This window comes from Schistocerca gregaria, chromosome 5 (assembly GCF_023897955.1).
Source record: "Schistocerca gregaria isolate iqSchGreg1 chromosome 5, iqSchGreg1.2, whole genome shotgun sequence".
In the NCBI taxonomy this organism is placed as follows: domain Eukaryota; kingdom Metazoa; phylum Arthropoda; class Insecta; order Orthoptera; family Acrididae; genus Schistocerca; species Schistocerca gregaria.
This window is the reverse complement of record NC_064924.1, coordinates 327,155,396-327,172,992: the sequence shown is the minus strand read 5'-3', so window position 1 is coordinate 327,172,992 and position 17,597 is coordinate 327,155,396.

The window sequence follows — 17,597 nt, the reverse complement described above, 5'->3', positions numbered from 1 at the left end:
TTGCTTGACCAAGCTGAAATTCATGTCATTTGTTAGCAAGACATTAGAAGTGAGTGCAATATATGTGTTCACTAAGTCCCTTGGTTGAATGTTTAGTAATTTAGTTTTAAAATTGAAGCTAAAATCGACTCAGGTCGGATTACACTTAACGATCAGCATTCTTACACCCACATAGGATCCCGACGTGGAAACAACTCGATGAAAATTTACAGCTCTTTAATAGAAGTGTGCGGGAATAGAGTAGTGTTTTCGTAGCACAATATGACGGTGGTCTGCTCGTGCTGTGAAAGTCGGCTAGTCACTCAGGAAAACCGAAGGACAGACAACATCTCTATGGTTATTGTTAATGAAAAGTTGCTGCTAAATGGGAAAAATTGTTACAACGTTATCGATCAGAAGGACAACAGGATTGTTGCACTTCATACAACCTAGATACGAGACTTTGAGTCGTGCAGCCAACAAGCAAAGATGGAGCTGATGGAATAACAGAAACAAATAGAGCACCCGATGCGACGTCTATGATAGGCGCGCGGGAACTACAAACTGTTTCTGGAATGTGTCTTGCTGCCGACGTGCTTGCATTTGGTGCCCTCATTTTGCACGATAATACAAGACAGCATATTACCCTACCAATGAGAGATGGCTCGACAAATATGCATGGGAAATAATGCAACACAGACGATATAGTACTGGCATGAGCCCACCACACTTTGAATTGTTTCCCAAACTGAAGAAACAACTTCTTGGAAAACATTTGGATACAACTGATGAAGCTTCCAGTTAAATAACACGAGTAATCAAGACAGCTCTACAATGAAGATGCTGAATCCAGAATAAAAATGTTGGAAAAACGTTTAGAAGCTGTTATAATCAAGAAAGCCTCTAAAAGTACGTTCTAAAATAAATTACTTTGTTAAATTATGTCTTACAGCATGAAGAACTTTTGAATGACCCTCGTATTTAACACAGTAACTGATTTGTAACTAGACGTTTGTAGCTGTTTTATACATGATAGTCCGGTTTATTAAAGAATAGGGTTTACTGTTATCCACTGTTTACTGTCTTATGTATGATAGTTAGATTTATTCAAGAATCAAGGGCAACTAAAACGGAGTAATTAATATGTTCAAAATCTTGGTACAGAAGCAATAGTATCGTGTTTGAGCGAGGGACTTGAAACGTTTATCTACGGAGAGGAACTTGTAAAAGATCTGTGTCTCAAGTTTAAAAATACAACTGAGCATGCACTTGAGGGATGTGCACTTAATAGAACAGTTCATGATGGAAGGGACACTCAATCGTATATTGTTACTGTAAAGAAACTTCTAAATAAACAGAGGCTGCTCCATACTATGCGAGAAACAAAGCCTGTGACTACTGACGAAGTCATACCGGAGGAAACGTGACTGTCTTTTAAACGGCAACTGTATGAGCCTTCAACGACTACCGAAGAACGGCATCGAAAGATTTTCCCCAAAACCCAAATGTGAAAAGCTGTCATTGTTGTCAAAGTTAATGGCAAGACACTCATGCACAAGACAATAACTGTTATGTAGGATAGGAAAGCAAATGCAGATACTCTAAACTCCGTTTGCAAATGTTCTCTTGCAACCGAAAATATAGAGGTAATGCCACAATTCAATTCTCATCCCACTGCTAATGTGCACACTCAGTAGCAACTTGTTTTAGCCAAAAGCGTCTGATCAAGAGCCGACGTTCGACTGGCACTGCGTTGGGGCAACTTAGAGCGACGCCGCCATGTTAGCACAATCTACAGGACTTTGTGATATTTACCGATGTTCAACGAGCTAACGCCGTCCCCACGTGGACTGCAGCCTCAGTGCAAACGAAGCCAGTACCATGGACAGAAATAAAATTTGTACGGGGAAAATTAGTATGATCAATTTATGAAGCCGCCGTAATCTCCGCAGCTACACTTGACCCAAACGACGGCCGGCGTGGCCGAGTGGTTCTAGGCACTACAGTCAGGAACCGCAAGACCGCTATGGTCGCAGATTAGAATCCTGCCTCGTTCATGGATGGGTGTGACGTCTTTAAGTTAGTTAGGTTTAAGTAGTTCTAAGTTCTAGGGGACTGATGACCTCAGAAGTTAAGTCTCACAGTGCTCAGAACCATTTGAACCATTTTTTTAGCCCAAACAGCAGTAGTTCAAACTGGAGAGATGACATTACGCTTGAGGAAATTAATTCATACAGTTACGTTGTTGAAGATAAGCCTCGAGGTCTTCAATTCAACAATAGACAGAAAATTGGTTTTTTCACTATCCAATAGACATATAGCTGAAAGAATCCCTCTGTCTCCCGCTGATCTGAAATTTCTTGAGATATTAAAAGTGCTTATCATACCGGGTTCTCATCTAAATACCTGACTTCCGCAAGCAGTCCTCTCACTTAGTTATCTCTCAATCTCTTTTCTCAATACATACTAATCGTAAAGGGATGAATGAGGTATCGTTAGTACGGATTGTAACCAGTTTCTGACAAAGTATGCTGATTTTGTGCTAAAACTTACTATTTGTGGAAAATTTTTACATAAAAGGGACTTTGAACTAACATAGGCAAAAGTGAATGGAGGACGCGCAGCTTAATGTATATTATATTTTACGAAGCTGAGGTATTAATCATGAATAAGAGACTACATATACTATATTATTTGTTTAAAGTATTTATTAACTGAACTTTTGTGTACTGCATTATCACAGATAACAACCTTGACCACTACGATGGTCCATTATCTCTGACTGTCGTACATGTTGACTTTTGTAAACGAATGTACTTTACGAAAGGACAAAATCTATTTGACACTCTTCCTCTGAGTTTTGATTTTAGTATCGTGGCCCTACTAACAGTCCCTGATCTCAGCGCGTCGTACTAACTGAGACAAACATTCCAAAAGCATAACACACTCTGGACACGTGGCAAAGTATACACAAGGATGCATCATAAATTTATAGTTATTATTTCGTGTTGCTCGGTTCGTCTTTAAAGACGTTTTCTTCATTTCCATAACTACCCTTATACGAACGACTTATTCCTAGTACTGTCATTATTTAAAACTCTATAAATCCGGGCACAATTGGCATGTCTCCCAAAGCTTCAGTTCCATCGTTCTAGGAGCGTTAGTCTAGCAAAGTCAACTTCTTCAGGTACTAAAAATGTGAGATGAGTGCGGATTGTGTGTTCTACGGAAGGCAGGTTTTCATGTCCGAGTTACGTTATGAAGAGAGATCTGTGACTTCTTGTCTATTCGGTTCCTCCAATAACCCAGGTCAACAGCTAAATCCTGTGTACACTTGAGTGCTGTTTTCCATATATCGACATTAACCCATCCGTTGTTGTTGTTGTGATAGAGGTAATAATTTTTTGTGGCTCAACTGCCTGCTGCAAGTGTTCAAGTCGGATGACGTTTCTCGGACTTGCGTGTCACCAGTAATCTCGCCGCGGAAAGGTGACTTACAGCTTAATGTAGAATCCGGGTTACTAGTTGTCCCTGACGACTCTCCGCACCATTGAGAGGTGAAGGCCATGTTAAAGGCAGACCAAAGAAATCCATATGCAACCAAGATTCGATGGAGTGACCTCTCGGTTTCCATGCCTGCGCTTTAGGGCTAGACCATCAGGACCGACTGCGACAGAGAATACTTACAACATACAGCAGGAAATGGTCAAAAATTGGTTTCGATAGCTTTATTTTAAAAAGAAAACGTAGATTCACATATCTAATTTAATTAAATTATGCTCAGTTGGATTATGTATTCTATTTTACAGTTTACTCTTTAATGCTGAAAATTGGGGATGCCAGATCACAATTATTTGTTTCTGAAGAACTATTATTATTATTTGTCTTTATTCGACTGTTTATTGTTCTCTTTTCTTAATGGCTATCGAATTCCAAGGATGGATTGATGGGGTTAAAGGGATCAAACCACGAGTTCATCACTCTCCTAATCCTTTCTGTCAAGCAGGGACTAGTCACCTGAGAGGAAGTACACGAAAATCAAATCGCAACGGACTCAATTGTGTCTGAGAATGAAGAAAGCCAAGAGACACAAACACGTAGAAGCGAAAGAGAGATAAAAGGGTAAAGGTGGGAGAGTTTCCCTAGCCAGAAATCAACTGGAGTCCCCTGGGACACATTATGCGACTGACACACCGCCTGAAACCGACTCGTTCTTCCACACCCTCCACTACTACAAGAAAGTCAGCTATACTGACAAGATAACACCCCAGGAAACAATAAAACGACGACGAGTCTGTCTACGACCGACAGATGTAAAAGAATAATAAGAATTAAAAAGGTGAAATGCGCAGGAGCCAGGCTAGACTACCGACCAAGAGAGGGCATCCCTCCAATTCCTGAAGCGGGCGACGACGGTAATATGCCCTACGTCACAGAGGGAAGTACACTCTCTTTCACGGGTAAAACGAAAAACCAGTTCAGCCGGTTTGGCGTCGTCCGCCAGCACGAGGGCAGCGTGTCAGGAAGTTTAAGGTTTCGCCGTAACGTGGCCACACTACATCAGTTCTGTAGGCTGTGGGCCACCGTAACGCTGGCACCACACCGTCAGTGGGGTGGATCCTCACGTCGGAGGAAGCGGCCGTGGGTCAGCCAAGTATGGCCACTGCGAAGCCGACAGAGGGCAGTAGATTCCTTGCTAGAAGCGCGAGGAGGAGGTCTCCTTTATGGTTTATAGTTTATTCGCAGAAAGCACGGCACACCAATCTGCAGCTATCGAATTCGAAGCGACAGTGGCTTGTCTTCAAGTACTTAGGTCTGTGATACACCATGGCATCCTTCGCTGTCTTAAATACGAAGGATTCTTGCTAACAGTTACCTTATCAAAGGACGTCGACATACTATAAGCAGATATATGTGTGGCAGTACATCACATCAATAATGCAGCTAATTGCCTGACAATAAAGCCTAAATTGCTAATAAATCAATAGAAAATGAAGAAAAATCAATATCAAATTAGTAGGACAGTAATTTTTTGTATCGTGGAACAACATGGATTGTAGTTGTAGTGAAATCAGTGATTTGACGTACAGGGGAAGCAACAGCTCTCGGTTCTTTGCACATGTCCCTGTAGTGCCGGGCTGGGAAAAATACCGTTTCGTGCACGCGGGTGCTCGCAGATGCGCGCAAGGCTTGCCCGTGGCTGTCCCCCACTCTGCCAGCCAGCAGTACACCCACTCGCCTAGCCACGCACGTCATTGTGTAGCGCGGAGCCACTCAGTCTGTTTAATTCTCATCGTTTCTACTGTCTGTGTACACATAGCATTCGGTGATTGCGATAAAATATAACTAGTGGGCAGAAAATGACTGAGGAGGAGTTAAAATCGTTGAAACAGAAGTCCTTTGAACCCATACTCGTTAATCCACAGTAGGAAGAACAGTACTTTTTTGTTGACACCCAAAGCGGATCTCAGTATTTGATTTGCAATTTAACATTGTCTTCACGGAAGAAGAATAATGTGAAGCGACATTATCAACTGCTTCACGAGGAGGATATAGTCGGTTTGAATAACGAAGAAAGAAAATCCAAAGTAAACGAACAGAAGCAGAAGGAGGAGAAAGACGTACGTATACATGCTGATAATTATGGCATTGATTTACATTATTGCAATTATTAACAATATGTTATGTTCATTTGCCGGCACTTTCACCTTCTGCTGTACGTGTTTACAGAACGAAAAGCTCATCATCCACAACTATACTGTGATGACAGTAAGCTACCATGTAGCTCTTAAAATAGCGGAAACAGCACAGCCCTTCGGCGATGGAGAATTTGTGAACGAATCTTTTGTTGCTGCCGCAACAATTTTGTGCCCAAAAACTCTTGAAGCCGTTCCTCTTTCATGGAGAAAGATTTGCATTTGCACTGAAGAAATATCACACGAACTGAGAAACAGGATCAAAGATTTGGTTTTCTTTACATTAGCGTTCTACGAAACGACTGATATACGTGATGTTACTCAATTTGCAGTCTTTTTGCGAGGAGTTGATGCTCAGTTTAAAATTTCTTCTTTCTTTGTGGTTTTAGGGCGCACAACTACAGTGGTCATTAGCGCCCAAATTATGAATGCACTGCGAGGCAAAATGTTAAAACAGCAACTAAAAGGGACAACACTATAAAAGGCACATTAACAGTCAGGGGATTAAAAGAAAACAGCATAATCAAATGTCCTTAGACAGGTTTGTCAAGTGGATATAACGAAGAACGCGAGCAGCTGCTCCTGGGTCATACGCAAAAATTTCAGCCAGAGTACATGGCAGGCTAAGATCAATGCGCAGTGAATTAAAATTAGGACAGGACGTTAAAATGTGGCGTAACGTCAGCACTTGCCCTCATGAGCATGTAACGGCGCCGCCGCAGCCTTCAGCAGATGGCGGTGGCTGAACTGGTTGTGGCCAATCCGTAACCGGGCCAAAACGACCTCCTCCCGCCGAGATGGGCGTGAAGAGGTCGTCCAAGTCGTTGGGAGAGGTTTCAAGGCCTGAAGTTTGTTTTCAGAAAGTGTAGACCAATCGGCATGCCATAGTGATAAAATGCGCTGACAAATGACCCTGCTAAAATCAGATGAAGGCACACAACAAGAAGCCGTCCGAGGCTGGAGGACCGCAGCCTTGTCCGCGGCATCTGCAGCTTCGTTCCCAGGGATACCGACATGGCCAGGAACCCACATAAAGGTAACCGGAGAACCGTCGTCCACCAGCTGCTGAAGAAGTGCTGGATCCGATGCACGAAAAGGTGAACCGGATGCGGATCACTGAGGCTCTGGATGGCGCTCATGGAATCAAAGCAGAATGTCGGCAGCGGCGGATGTAAAGAACAGCCTGATAGAGGGCAAATAGCTCATCTGTGAAGACCGAACAATGGCCATGGAGCCGGTATTTGAAACTGTGTGCCCCGACAATAAAAGAACCCCCGACACCGTAATTGGTCTTAGAGCCATCTGTATAAATGAAGATCGTATTAATGAACTTCTAATGAAGTTCGACAAACCGCGAGCGGTATACCGAAGCTGGGGTAACCTCCTTTGGGAGCGAGCTGAGGTCAAGGTGAACGCGAACCTGAGCCTGGAGCCAAGGTGGCTTTTGGCTCTCGCTCACTCTAAAGGTTGTAGGGAATGAAAAATCAAAGTGCTGAAGGAGGTGACGAAAGTGGACTCCAGGAGGTAGCAGGGCAGATACATACAACCCGTACTGACGGTCGAGAGAGTCGTCAAAAAAGGAACGATACGACGGGTGGTCGGGCATTGATAATAGCCGACAGGCGTAACGACAAAGCAGTATGACGGACGAACTCCTCTATCTAGTGCCAATGGATTACACAACAACCGCCGACGATATATTTCCGCGCGTAGAACATATAATATAGATATACGAGCTATGTTGGGGAAACGTGTCATCATTTGCAACATATGGGACTCGTGCAATGATTGGTCATAAGTCTGGTGTCGTGCTTTGCTACGGAAAAAGTAGAAATCCGTCGGTGTCCAGCAGGAACTAACAGCAATACATTGCGTTCTTCACCGTGTTAATTGCTTGCAAAATGTGCCATATTAGTTGGCATCAGGGACGTGGTTACCAAAACTGTTAACATTCTCAGATCGCACGTCTGAGACACAGAAGACGCACATCTCGAATGTGAATACGGCGATGTTCGATATTTTTGTGAAGTACTCTGCTTAAGTCGAGGTGTTGTTTCAGAACGATTTTTTAATTTACATAAAGATGTAACGTTATTCATGGATGCGAAAGGAAAACCAGAGAAAGAATTGGACGATCCATAGTGGATTTTAGACCTTACGTTTCTAACCGATATAACAAAACATTTGAATATCCGGAATGTAGCTTTGCAAGGTAGAAATAAAGTAATTAGCGAAGTGTTTGACACTATTTTGGCATTCAAGACAAAACTACATTCTTGGCCAAAGCAACTGTCAGATATTTCGTGTGTTCACTTCCTGAGCGTGGCACTAGTTCAAAATGGTTCAAATGGATCTGAGCACTATGGGACTTAACTTCTGAGGTCATCAGTCCCTTAGAACTTAGAACTACTTAAACCTAACTAACCCCAGGACATCACACACAGACCCAGGCCCGAGGCAGGAATCGAACCTCCGACCGTATTTGTCGCGCGGTTTCAGACTGTAGCGCCTACAACTGCTCGGCCACTCCGGCCGGCGTGGCACTAGTTGTTAGCGAAAACAGTTTGGGACAGGAGACGTTCAAAAAACATTTTGATGGGTTTGTAACGGTCCCCCGAAGGAATTTTTGGCAGTGGATTTGAGGACTTAAATCAACTGGAATGCGATGTCAACTTTTGTGCGACTCCTTTTGCATCTAACGTTGAAAAAATGTCTCCTGAAATTAACTTGGAACTCACTGATTTTTGATGCAATCCTGTGCTGAAGGAGAAGTTTCGCACTGCAGAAACCTTGGTAAGCTTCTACAAATATTTCCTATGTGAACACTTTCCATTACTATTTAAAAGACAACCAGATTTAAAGCCAGCATCAGCATCGAGACACAGCAGCGATCCAGCAAGCAGCAGCGATACCGCCATGCATTTTAATGGCGCCAACCTAACATCAAGTGCTAACAAGCTCTGTAAATGGGAGTGAAATAGTGCGGTTATAGCAATATCTACGACAAGGCGACCATTACACTGTCAACTGCTGTTTGTGTATTAGAAATCGGTTGGAAACTTTCCTCATGTCAGCAGGTTGTAGGTGTCGCCACCGGCGCCAACCTTGTGTGAATGCTTTGAAAAGCTAATCATTTGCATATCACAGTATCTTCTTACTGTCGATTAAATTTCGCGTATGTAGCGCTTCATCTTCGTGCTGTAGCAATTTTAATGGCCAGTAGTGTAGCTAAATGTTCAAACTCTACACTGGTATAAACCAGCGTAGAAATAAACAAGCCTATGTACTTATAAAAGAAATAGGACCTTACTTTTGGAATTACCCACGTACTTTCGCGACCGAGTGAAGGTTTAAAAAAAATTACTCGTAGATGTAAACTTAAATACAGTTTTCAAAAAGCAGCCCAAATCGCTATACATTATTTATTTTTAATTGTGGTAACTAGGTTTCGTACGTAGTAGCATCTTGAGACTAGAGACTCCAGTTTACATGAGGTGCTGGTACACAGAGAGGAAGTCTAATATCGATTTTTACGAGTCCTGATGATCACCAGTCAGAACCACACAGCAGCTGCGTGGACTGTCGTCTCAAGTAAGCTGGATCCTCTGGCCGGAAGGTGGCCTTGTAGACCAAAAAAGTTTACCACAATTACAAAGAAATAACTTATTGAGACTTCGATTGCTTTTTATTAATGCATCAGTAAGCGTTTATCCCTTTTTACCGCATGTACATTGTTCTAGAGGTCTGTTACCATGAGATGATCACCTCCAATACATATAAATACGCGAAAGTAAAAGATCTTACAGTAACTCATCTTGTAGGCCTAAAGTAACGCACTGCCTCATTTGTCAACAAAAAGATGTGTGTCGTCAAAAGTTGAGTATCCTAAATTCGATACTCACTAACGTTGATCTTTTAAATAAAGCGTAAAACTACAAAATTCTGCTGGTTGCTATTGCATGTTATAAGTATTCTGTTCGTTGGAGTACTTTAACATCAAATGATTCGTAGCAGTGAGGGTAGTGAATTTAACAGCTAGACGTAGGAAGTTCGCTTTTTACAAAGAAGTGAGTCAGGCGCAGAACTGGGAACTCACCGCGACCCGCTCAGCTCCTGCAGCTGCGGGTCTGAGGGGAGGGGGCGGCTTCTTGCATTCTGCGCACGTGCGCGGCACAACCTCAGCCGGGGGCGGCAGCTGGCGGCAACGGATCGCTTGGCGGCCGCCTGCAAGAAACGGCGGAACACGTCTGCGGACCGAATGTCTGCCCCACTCCACCCCCCAGCTGGCTGCCTCCGATTTTCCATCTCTCCCGGACGATACCTCCAGAGCGCTCTTTAATGAATAACACTGTTGACCCCGATACCCGAAGTTCTGAGACACGTTGAAGAAGTAGTCTCATATTTATATATGTAGAAGCAGTCTCTTACTTATATATGCTGCAACTTAGAAGAATAGCACTTTGCCATAATTATAGAATCCAGAACTGTAGACGTATCATTTGATCGTAACCAATAAACATCGGTAGTTCATCTTGATTGGCACCTGGAAGTAATTTTGAAATCCTTGTCTCTGTCAGAAGCTCTGATCATCCAAGACATTACGACAACCTGATTAATAGCGTGACGGAACGAAATATTGAAACGGTTGTACCTGATGTGAATAGGTTGGTTATCTGCAAAATATGGCCCTAGATGTCTTAGCACAGGTCACGCAAATCCCATGCCTCATGGGCTGATGGTATGTGGGTGCGGAACTGGTATCCGATAGCGACGCAGATATTTTTCGTTGGGTTCAGATTAGGCGAATTTGGCTGCTAGACATCAACATTAGTTCACTATCATGTTTCTCAAACCACTAGCGTTCTATTCTGGTCTTGCAGTTGGATCATTTATCCTGCTGGAAGATATCACCGCCATCGGAGATGACATCAGGCATGGATAGTAAGCTTAATTCCATCTTGGAATTATAGAAAAAAACTAAAAAATCTAAACACCTCCGAAACAGGCCATGAAGGCCCAACGGTAACGACCGGCCGCCGCCTCATCATCAGCACATAGGCGTAATTGGATGCGGATAGGGGGGGACATGTGATCAGCACACCGCTCTCTCGGCCGTATGTCAGTTTTCGAGACCGGAGCCGTTACTTCTCAATCAAGTAGCTCCTCAGTTTGCCTCACAAGGGCTGAGTGCACCCCGCTTGCCAGCAGCGCTCGGCAGACCAGATGGTCACCCATCCAAGTGCTAGCAAAGCCCGACAGTGCTTAACTTCGGTGATCTGACGGGAACCGGTGTTACCCCTGCTGCAAGGCCGTTGGCATCTTGCAATTATGGAAATCGAGTTTGGGGCTGGTTACAGAACTGTAGGGATAATATTCCAGCAGCTGTTATTTTTATAGCTTTTCATTTAGGTTACTAGTTTCAACTCCTCAACAGAGTCATCCTCAGACCCTTTACCATGAACGACAAAAGTATTCTGTCGTACATGTATGTAACAGGGAACCTATATTTACGCCAGGTTTCCACATAACACGAGCACAGTGGGCTCTTCACAAATGTAACAAGTGTGAAGAGCACACGTTACTCATGAAATCTTCTATAGAAACCCGGCGCTAATATAGGTTCCTTGTCGTATATATGTACGACCGGATGTTATCTGTCTGTCATGCTACAGGGCCTGAATACGACTCTATTGAGAATTCGAAATGAGTAGCCTAAATATAAAAGCTATAAAAATAACAGCTGTTGGAATAATATTTTTGCAATTCAAGCACGAATGTGTGCATGTGTCCGCAGTAATGTTGACGTAGTCCGTTGCTCTTATGTTGCCCTTGATTACTACCACAGGTCCTATGCAAACTTAGCTTAATGTTCCCCTTAACATAGTATCGCTCTGATCGACCTTCGTATTGCGAGCAGTCGTTCGACTAGGTGATGGCATATTCGGACGCTACTATGGACGGGGTGGTTCGACGAGAAACGTTATTAATCCAGCTAGGCGACTTATTTCCATTGATCGACGGTCCAGTCTCGCAGGCCCCGTGCTGAGGGCAACCGTTACTGACGATGTCGTCGGGTCAAAATGGAGATATGGAGGGGTTGTCAGACGCTCAGCACCGTGTTCGAGTTCACGGTTGTGTCTACTATGACAGCGGTAACATATTAAAGTGATCGACGCACAATTGTATACAACCACAAAGAGTGACGCTGTGAAGATAGGACAGGAGCAGCAGTAAAAATTTCACAGAACCGAAACCTGCTAATCGTGCGGCATAAATGACACTGCCGTGTAACAGCCATGTTGAAAAATGGAATTATCGTTCAACAACTTTTTTCAATACTATAAAAACCTCCTTCCTTTTTGTGGACAAAAATTTCGGCAGCGTTCCCTTGATAGTCAGACAAATGCAGGAACTCGCAATCAGTTCCTATTTATTCCCTGTTGGGGATGGTTCTGCCCCACAACCAGCGAAATGGTGACTCTACATCGCGCCCAGTATCAAACAGACCACTCTGCTTCTTGAAACAGAGAATGAGAAAAAAAATAGAAAAATGGATAGCGGATGCGCTAACTTTATTTGAAGGTACATTGATACTTCACTTGAATGAATAACAGATATTGACTGATCATAAAAAAATTCGTGCTGATTGTATTTAATGAAATTTTGTGTTTATTATACACTACTATCACTTTTGATGTTTTTTCGACTAACAGAGGGCTTTGTGTGGTTATGCGCAATGGTGATTGTAGACGATATTAATTACCGGGAGTATCAGAGAGAGTAGCTAGAAGTTCATTTTGATTAGTGCGTTACATATCATATTTAAGACATATGCAAGGTGATGATCCTCATGATTACACAAACATATAGCAAAAATGTACTGTTAGATAAATCTTAGGAAAACACGTCTCGCTGCAGATGTTTAGGCTTTTTAGAAAGCGACCCCTTTATTTAACAGAGACAGGAGTTAGTTGCGTTTATTAATTGCATTTATATCTAAAACTGGCACTTTGCGCACCATTTCAATAATAATACATTCGTTTTATGGCAAGTATTATATTCATCTCTAAAAATGGCAGCCACAAAAGTTCGAAGGAACCTTGGATAACAGAAGTAATCAACTGCTCGAAGAACAAATCAGGATTTTTTTTCAGGAAATGATAGAAACACAGCAATAAAAGTTAACTGGAAATAAACTACTTAGGAGCCGCAGTAAACCAATGGCGAAATGACTGCAGGAGATATATGAAGAAACTGATAACTGGTCGTCGGATGTAGTAATTCAGCATGCAGCAAAGTAAGTAACCTTCCGAGAAATCATAAGAAAAGACGCCGACATAAAGAGTGCCAAGAGGAATGTAATTGTGGAGTTATCGAACAGTCGGAAGTATTAAACTCAAGGCCTCTACGGCAAGAAAGAACTGCCTGATGACAGAAGGAGAAATGGAATTCTGTGCCGAACACACAGGGAATCTAACAGTAGCGTAAAGTTTAACAGAACTTTGGAAGACTCATAACAAAACAATGCTAACACATTTCTAGATTTGTAGGGAAAGTAGTAATCAAACGCCTGGTCCACTTGTTTTCTAGAATCTATGAGGCTGGAGACGCACCGTCAGACTTTCGGATAAGTAGAATGCACACCATACGGAAAAAGGCCAAACAACTACCGGAGCTATCGTACAATCAGATACTGTAAAGACAGTTATTAGCTGGTATGTATAAGGAAAAAGAAGAAATAATAAGAATGGAATAACAGGAACAATGTATGTACGACAGGAATGCAGTCTTTCTCCCCTGTTGTTGAATCTGTACATCTAGGAACAGTGACAGAAGTAACCGAAATGTTCAAAATTGGCACTAAAATTCTGGATGAAAAGATTCGGTCGCGATATTGCTATGCTTAGTTCAAGCGAGAAAGAATTGGAGGTCATACTGAATCGAAAAACAATCCACTGAGCGTCGAATGTGAACCGAGAATAACCGGAATACCAATATACGAAACAAAAACGCTGTTAACTTATGCACCAATCTAATATACCTCTATAAATGTGCGTTTGTCAACCTAATTTTATCTCAGTTCTTGTGCATGTGGCGACGCAACCGTTTAATTTCATCATTACTATATTCGTATCCTGTCCTTGTTAGTGTACGATGTAGAGAAAAAGATATTGATTAGAAAACTTCTGTGAGTGTTGCCTCGCGTCTCAAATACAAGAGGGAAAAAAAAAACGAAGTATGTTGTCAGATCTTTCCGGCGTGTAACACCATAAATATAGCTTACGACGAGTGTTGATGCAGGAACAACGTGGTTATTGACAGCGCGTCATAATTTAGTGTCCACCGAAGTCAGTACTACACCGCAATTCCATGAATCAGAACTGCACCGCTGGGAAATCAGCGCACTCATTGAACCGATCGGAATACAGAAGACCAAAAATTAATATGGAGTACACAGCAGAGAAGCGTAAATTGACGTCTCTTCTCCACACACGTCGCTCTCCCTGTTTCTCTTTCTTCTACTCGTTTCCGTGCTTCGCACCTCCGTGTTTTATCCTCTTACCCCTATACTCCTTTCGTATTTCAGTTGCAAACGTGCTCATCTATCGCCCATTCATCAGAGGCACTATTATGACTATCACTCCACCACAAAACGGACTCAGCAACATAATTTGGAGAGAACGTGGTGCGTGCTGAAATTGTGATACCTTCGCTGCGAATATGAAACTCATCTGCTGGACTAAACATCCGTCTGCTCAACTGAGCACCTCAATACGAGCTTTGATAAACCCCAGCTGGTTCCTACGGTCATTAACACACTGCGGAAAAAAAAATTATTAGTACACTTGGAAAGATGACGTCGACTTTGATGCGATGAGGCCATATGCTATCTGTGGGACTGTAGATGTACTGATAATGGTGTCAACGCCGTTTGGGGGCGGGGGGGGGGGGGGTGTTCGGCGGATAGTCGATTTGGGGGAAGAGACGGGGCACCGAAGTCATCGGTCTCATCGGATTAGGGAGGATGGAGAAGTAAGTCGGCCGTGCCCTTTCAAAGGAACCACCCCGGCATTCGCTTGATGCGATTTAGGGAAATCACGGGAAACCTAAATCAGAATAGGGATTGAACCGTCGTCCTCCAGAATGCGAGTCCGGTGTGCTATCCACTGCGGCTCCTGGCTCAGTCCAACGCCGTCCGCAGACAGCGTAGTGGCAAATCCACTAAAGCGCCACCTGAGTCTATTCTTTAATAGGGAATCTTCACAGTCAGAAAGCTTAGTGTGAAGCAAAAGGTAACCATCCCTGGAGACGCATCCGTGCTTCCTATGGCCAGCTAACCGAGCTCGAAAGGGGTCAAATTGTGGGATTCCGAGTGGTGGGATATTTTTTTTTGGGAGAATTGCCACACAAGTAGGACTCGATGCGTAAGTGTGCAACGATACAGGTATCAGCGTTCACGTGACATTCTAACATCCGTACACGAGGTTCAGGACGTCCATACAGCACAGACGTCCGCTAGGATCAGCGTCTTGTGAGGGCGGCAGTAGTACACTGTACAGCTACCACGGCACAGACAAGAGGGATTGTTAGCGTAGATGTGTCAACATGAACTGTTGCGAACCGGTTGTCAGCATTGGGGCTACGGGCCAGTACACTTACAGCCCGTCTTCCACTCGCGCCACAGTGTCGCCGTGAACTCAGAGGATCACATGGAGAAGATGGAATGACGCGTAATGGTCTTTAGCGATGAAAGCAGATTCTGCCTGCACGTAAGTGATGGTCGTTTTACGCCTACGACGTAGACTGTGTGAGCGCTATCTCGTAGAGTGCATTCGTCCAAGACACACTGGCCGCACCTTACGGCTCTGAATCACTTGTGTTATTAATCTGTAAATGTAATTGTTTCGTGTAGCCCATATGCACTGCTGGAAAAACAAACATTCAGTAAATTGCGAACGGTGTACAATTTTTTTTTCGGCTGTGTATTTAGGCGAATTCCTTAATATAGCTAGATGGCGAAAGGGAATGATCGTCTCTGCTTCACAACAGAGTGTGAACGCAGGAGGCAAATCTTCTTGATGATAATGGAACTAAGCAAGATGTGTCTCCGTCGCTGACACATTATCTGCCTTTTCTTAACCGACAGAGAGGAAAGACAGAACTGTAAAGAAAGAGGAATGAAAGAATATGATTTAACGACCGGTAGACGGCGTTTGATAAAGACGCAGCAGAAGCTTGGACTGGAGGAAAGTTGGGGAAGGATGATAGAAGTATGCATTTAAAAAGCACTATGCCGCCATCGCGTAAACAGTTGTGGGGCAGTACCGAAACGTAATACTGATGACCTGTTGGGAATTCAAACAGAGCGATCTCTAACGTGCGTCGCCTACGCAAACTACTATGCTATGTTTCACGTTACTGATTGTAGTTATCTTGAAAGGAAGGCATGTGATGGAGCCTCCTACGGAAATAAATGGGAGAGGAACGAGTCCAATGCATAGTACGTTTGTGTTCGGAAAGATATCATCGAATACTCGGAAGAGACCATTCCGGAAGTAACAGAATGCATAGTTGGCAAATATCACTCTAAATTACATATGAACCCATTTTGTATAGTATAGCTGTGTGCAGTACTCAGAAAGCCTTTAGAACTCTGGATTTCCATTTGCTATTCATCGTTTGAGATCATCGCGAGTCTCATTCACGGTAATCGTTAGATCTGGAAAATCATTTTTATTCTCATGGTGAAGAGCGCCCTCTTCTGGAGCATTTGGACTGGGGATGTGATCAGAGACTCAGTCGCAAAGTACGCGATATAGTGTAGGTGTTTCATGAATCAGCTCTGTACCTGTTTGTGAACTGTCTTCAACTGTGTCCTAATGAAATTAGTGGAATTAGTTTAAACTCAAGGAACGTGCATTACATTACCGTTATCAAATAGATTTCAATACTGGTGAATTGCGCATTGAATGTAACGTGGTCACCGTTTGACTCTGTAACCCGTTGCATTCTACGTCTACACTTACACCAACACCTATACATGCGCGTGTACTTCGCCAGTCTGTATACAGTATAGTGCGTTGCGAAGATAACCTCCAAATAAAATTCGATCTTTCCTATCCTATCCCACATTCATATATTTCTTTTTGTATGCACACCAAAGTCTGTTACCTCATTCTCGTGAGACCTATGTGAAGTATACAATTACAGCCGAATTTTCACAGAGTACACAGTCCTTCTGAAAAATAGGTTCCCTAACAAACACGGGGTTTCACAGGAAGAACGTCGCCTTTATGCAAAAGATTGCCGTATCAATTCTGTCATTATTGTGTACAAGACACACCGATAAGTTACTATTTTGGTAGCGAAATCTCTGCTGCCATGGTAACATGATAAGAATTCGTAGATCTAAAACGATGTTGTATAATTGGTTGCACTAATAATATGTAATTTCCTTCACAAATACGTAATAGTTTCCCATTACTTCCTATAAATACTGCTTTTATGTGCACGTCGTACATGAAATCGCTTCTTAATAGTTTTTTTTTGTGTCTGCAGTCTTCTGACTGGCTTGATTCCACGAATTATTCTCCTGTGCTAACGTCTTCATCTCAGAGTAACACTTGCAACGTACGTCCTTAATTATTTGCTGTAGGGACAATTTTGGATATTTGTGGTAACTTCCTATGGGACCAAAGTGCTGAGGTCATCGGTCCCAAGGCTTACACACCACTTAATCGAACTTAAACTAACTTACGCTAAGGACCACACACACACTCATGCCGTAGGGAGGACTCGAACCTCCGACGTGGGGAGCAACACGCACCGTGGCAAAGCACCTAAAACCGCGTGGTTACCCCGCGCAGCTATTTCCTGGGTGTATTCCAATCTCTGTCTTCCACTACGGTTTTCTCTCTAGTG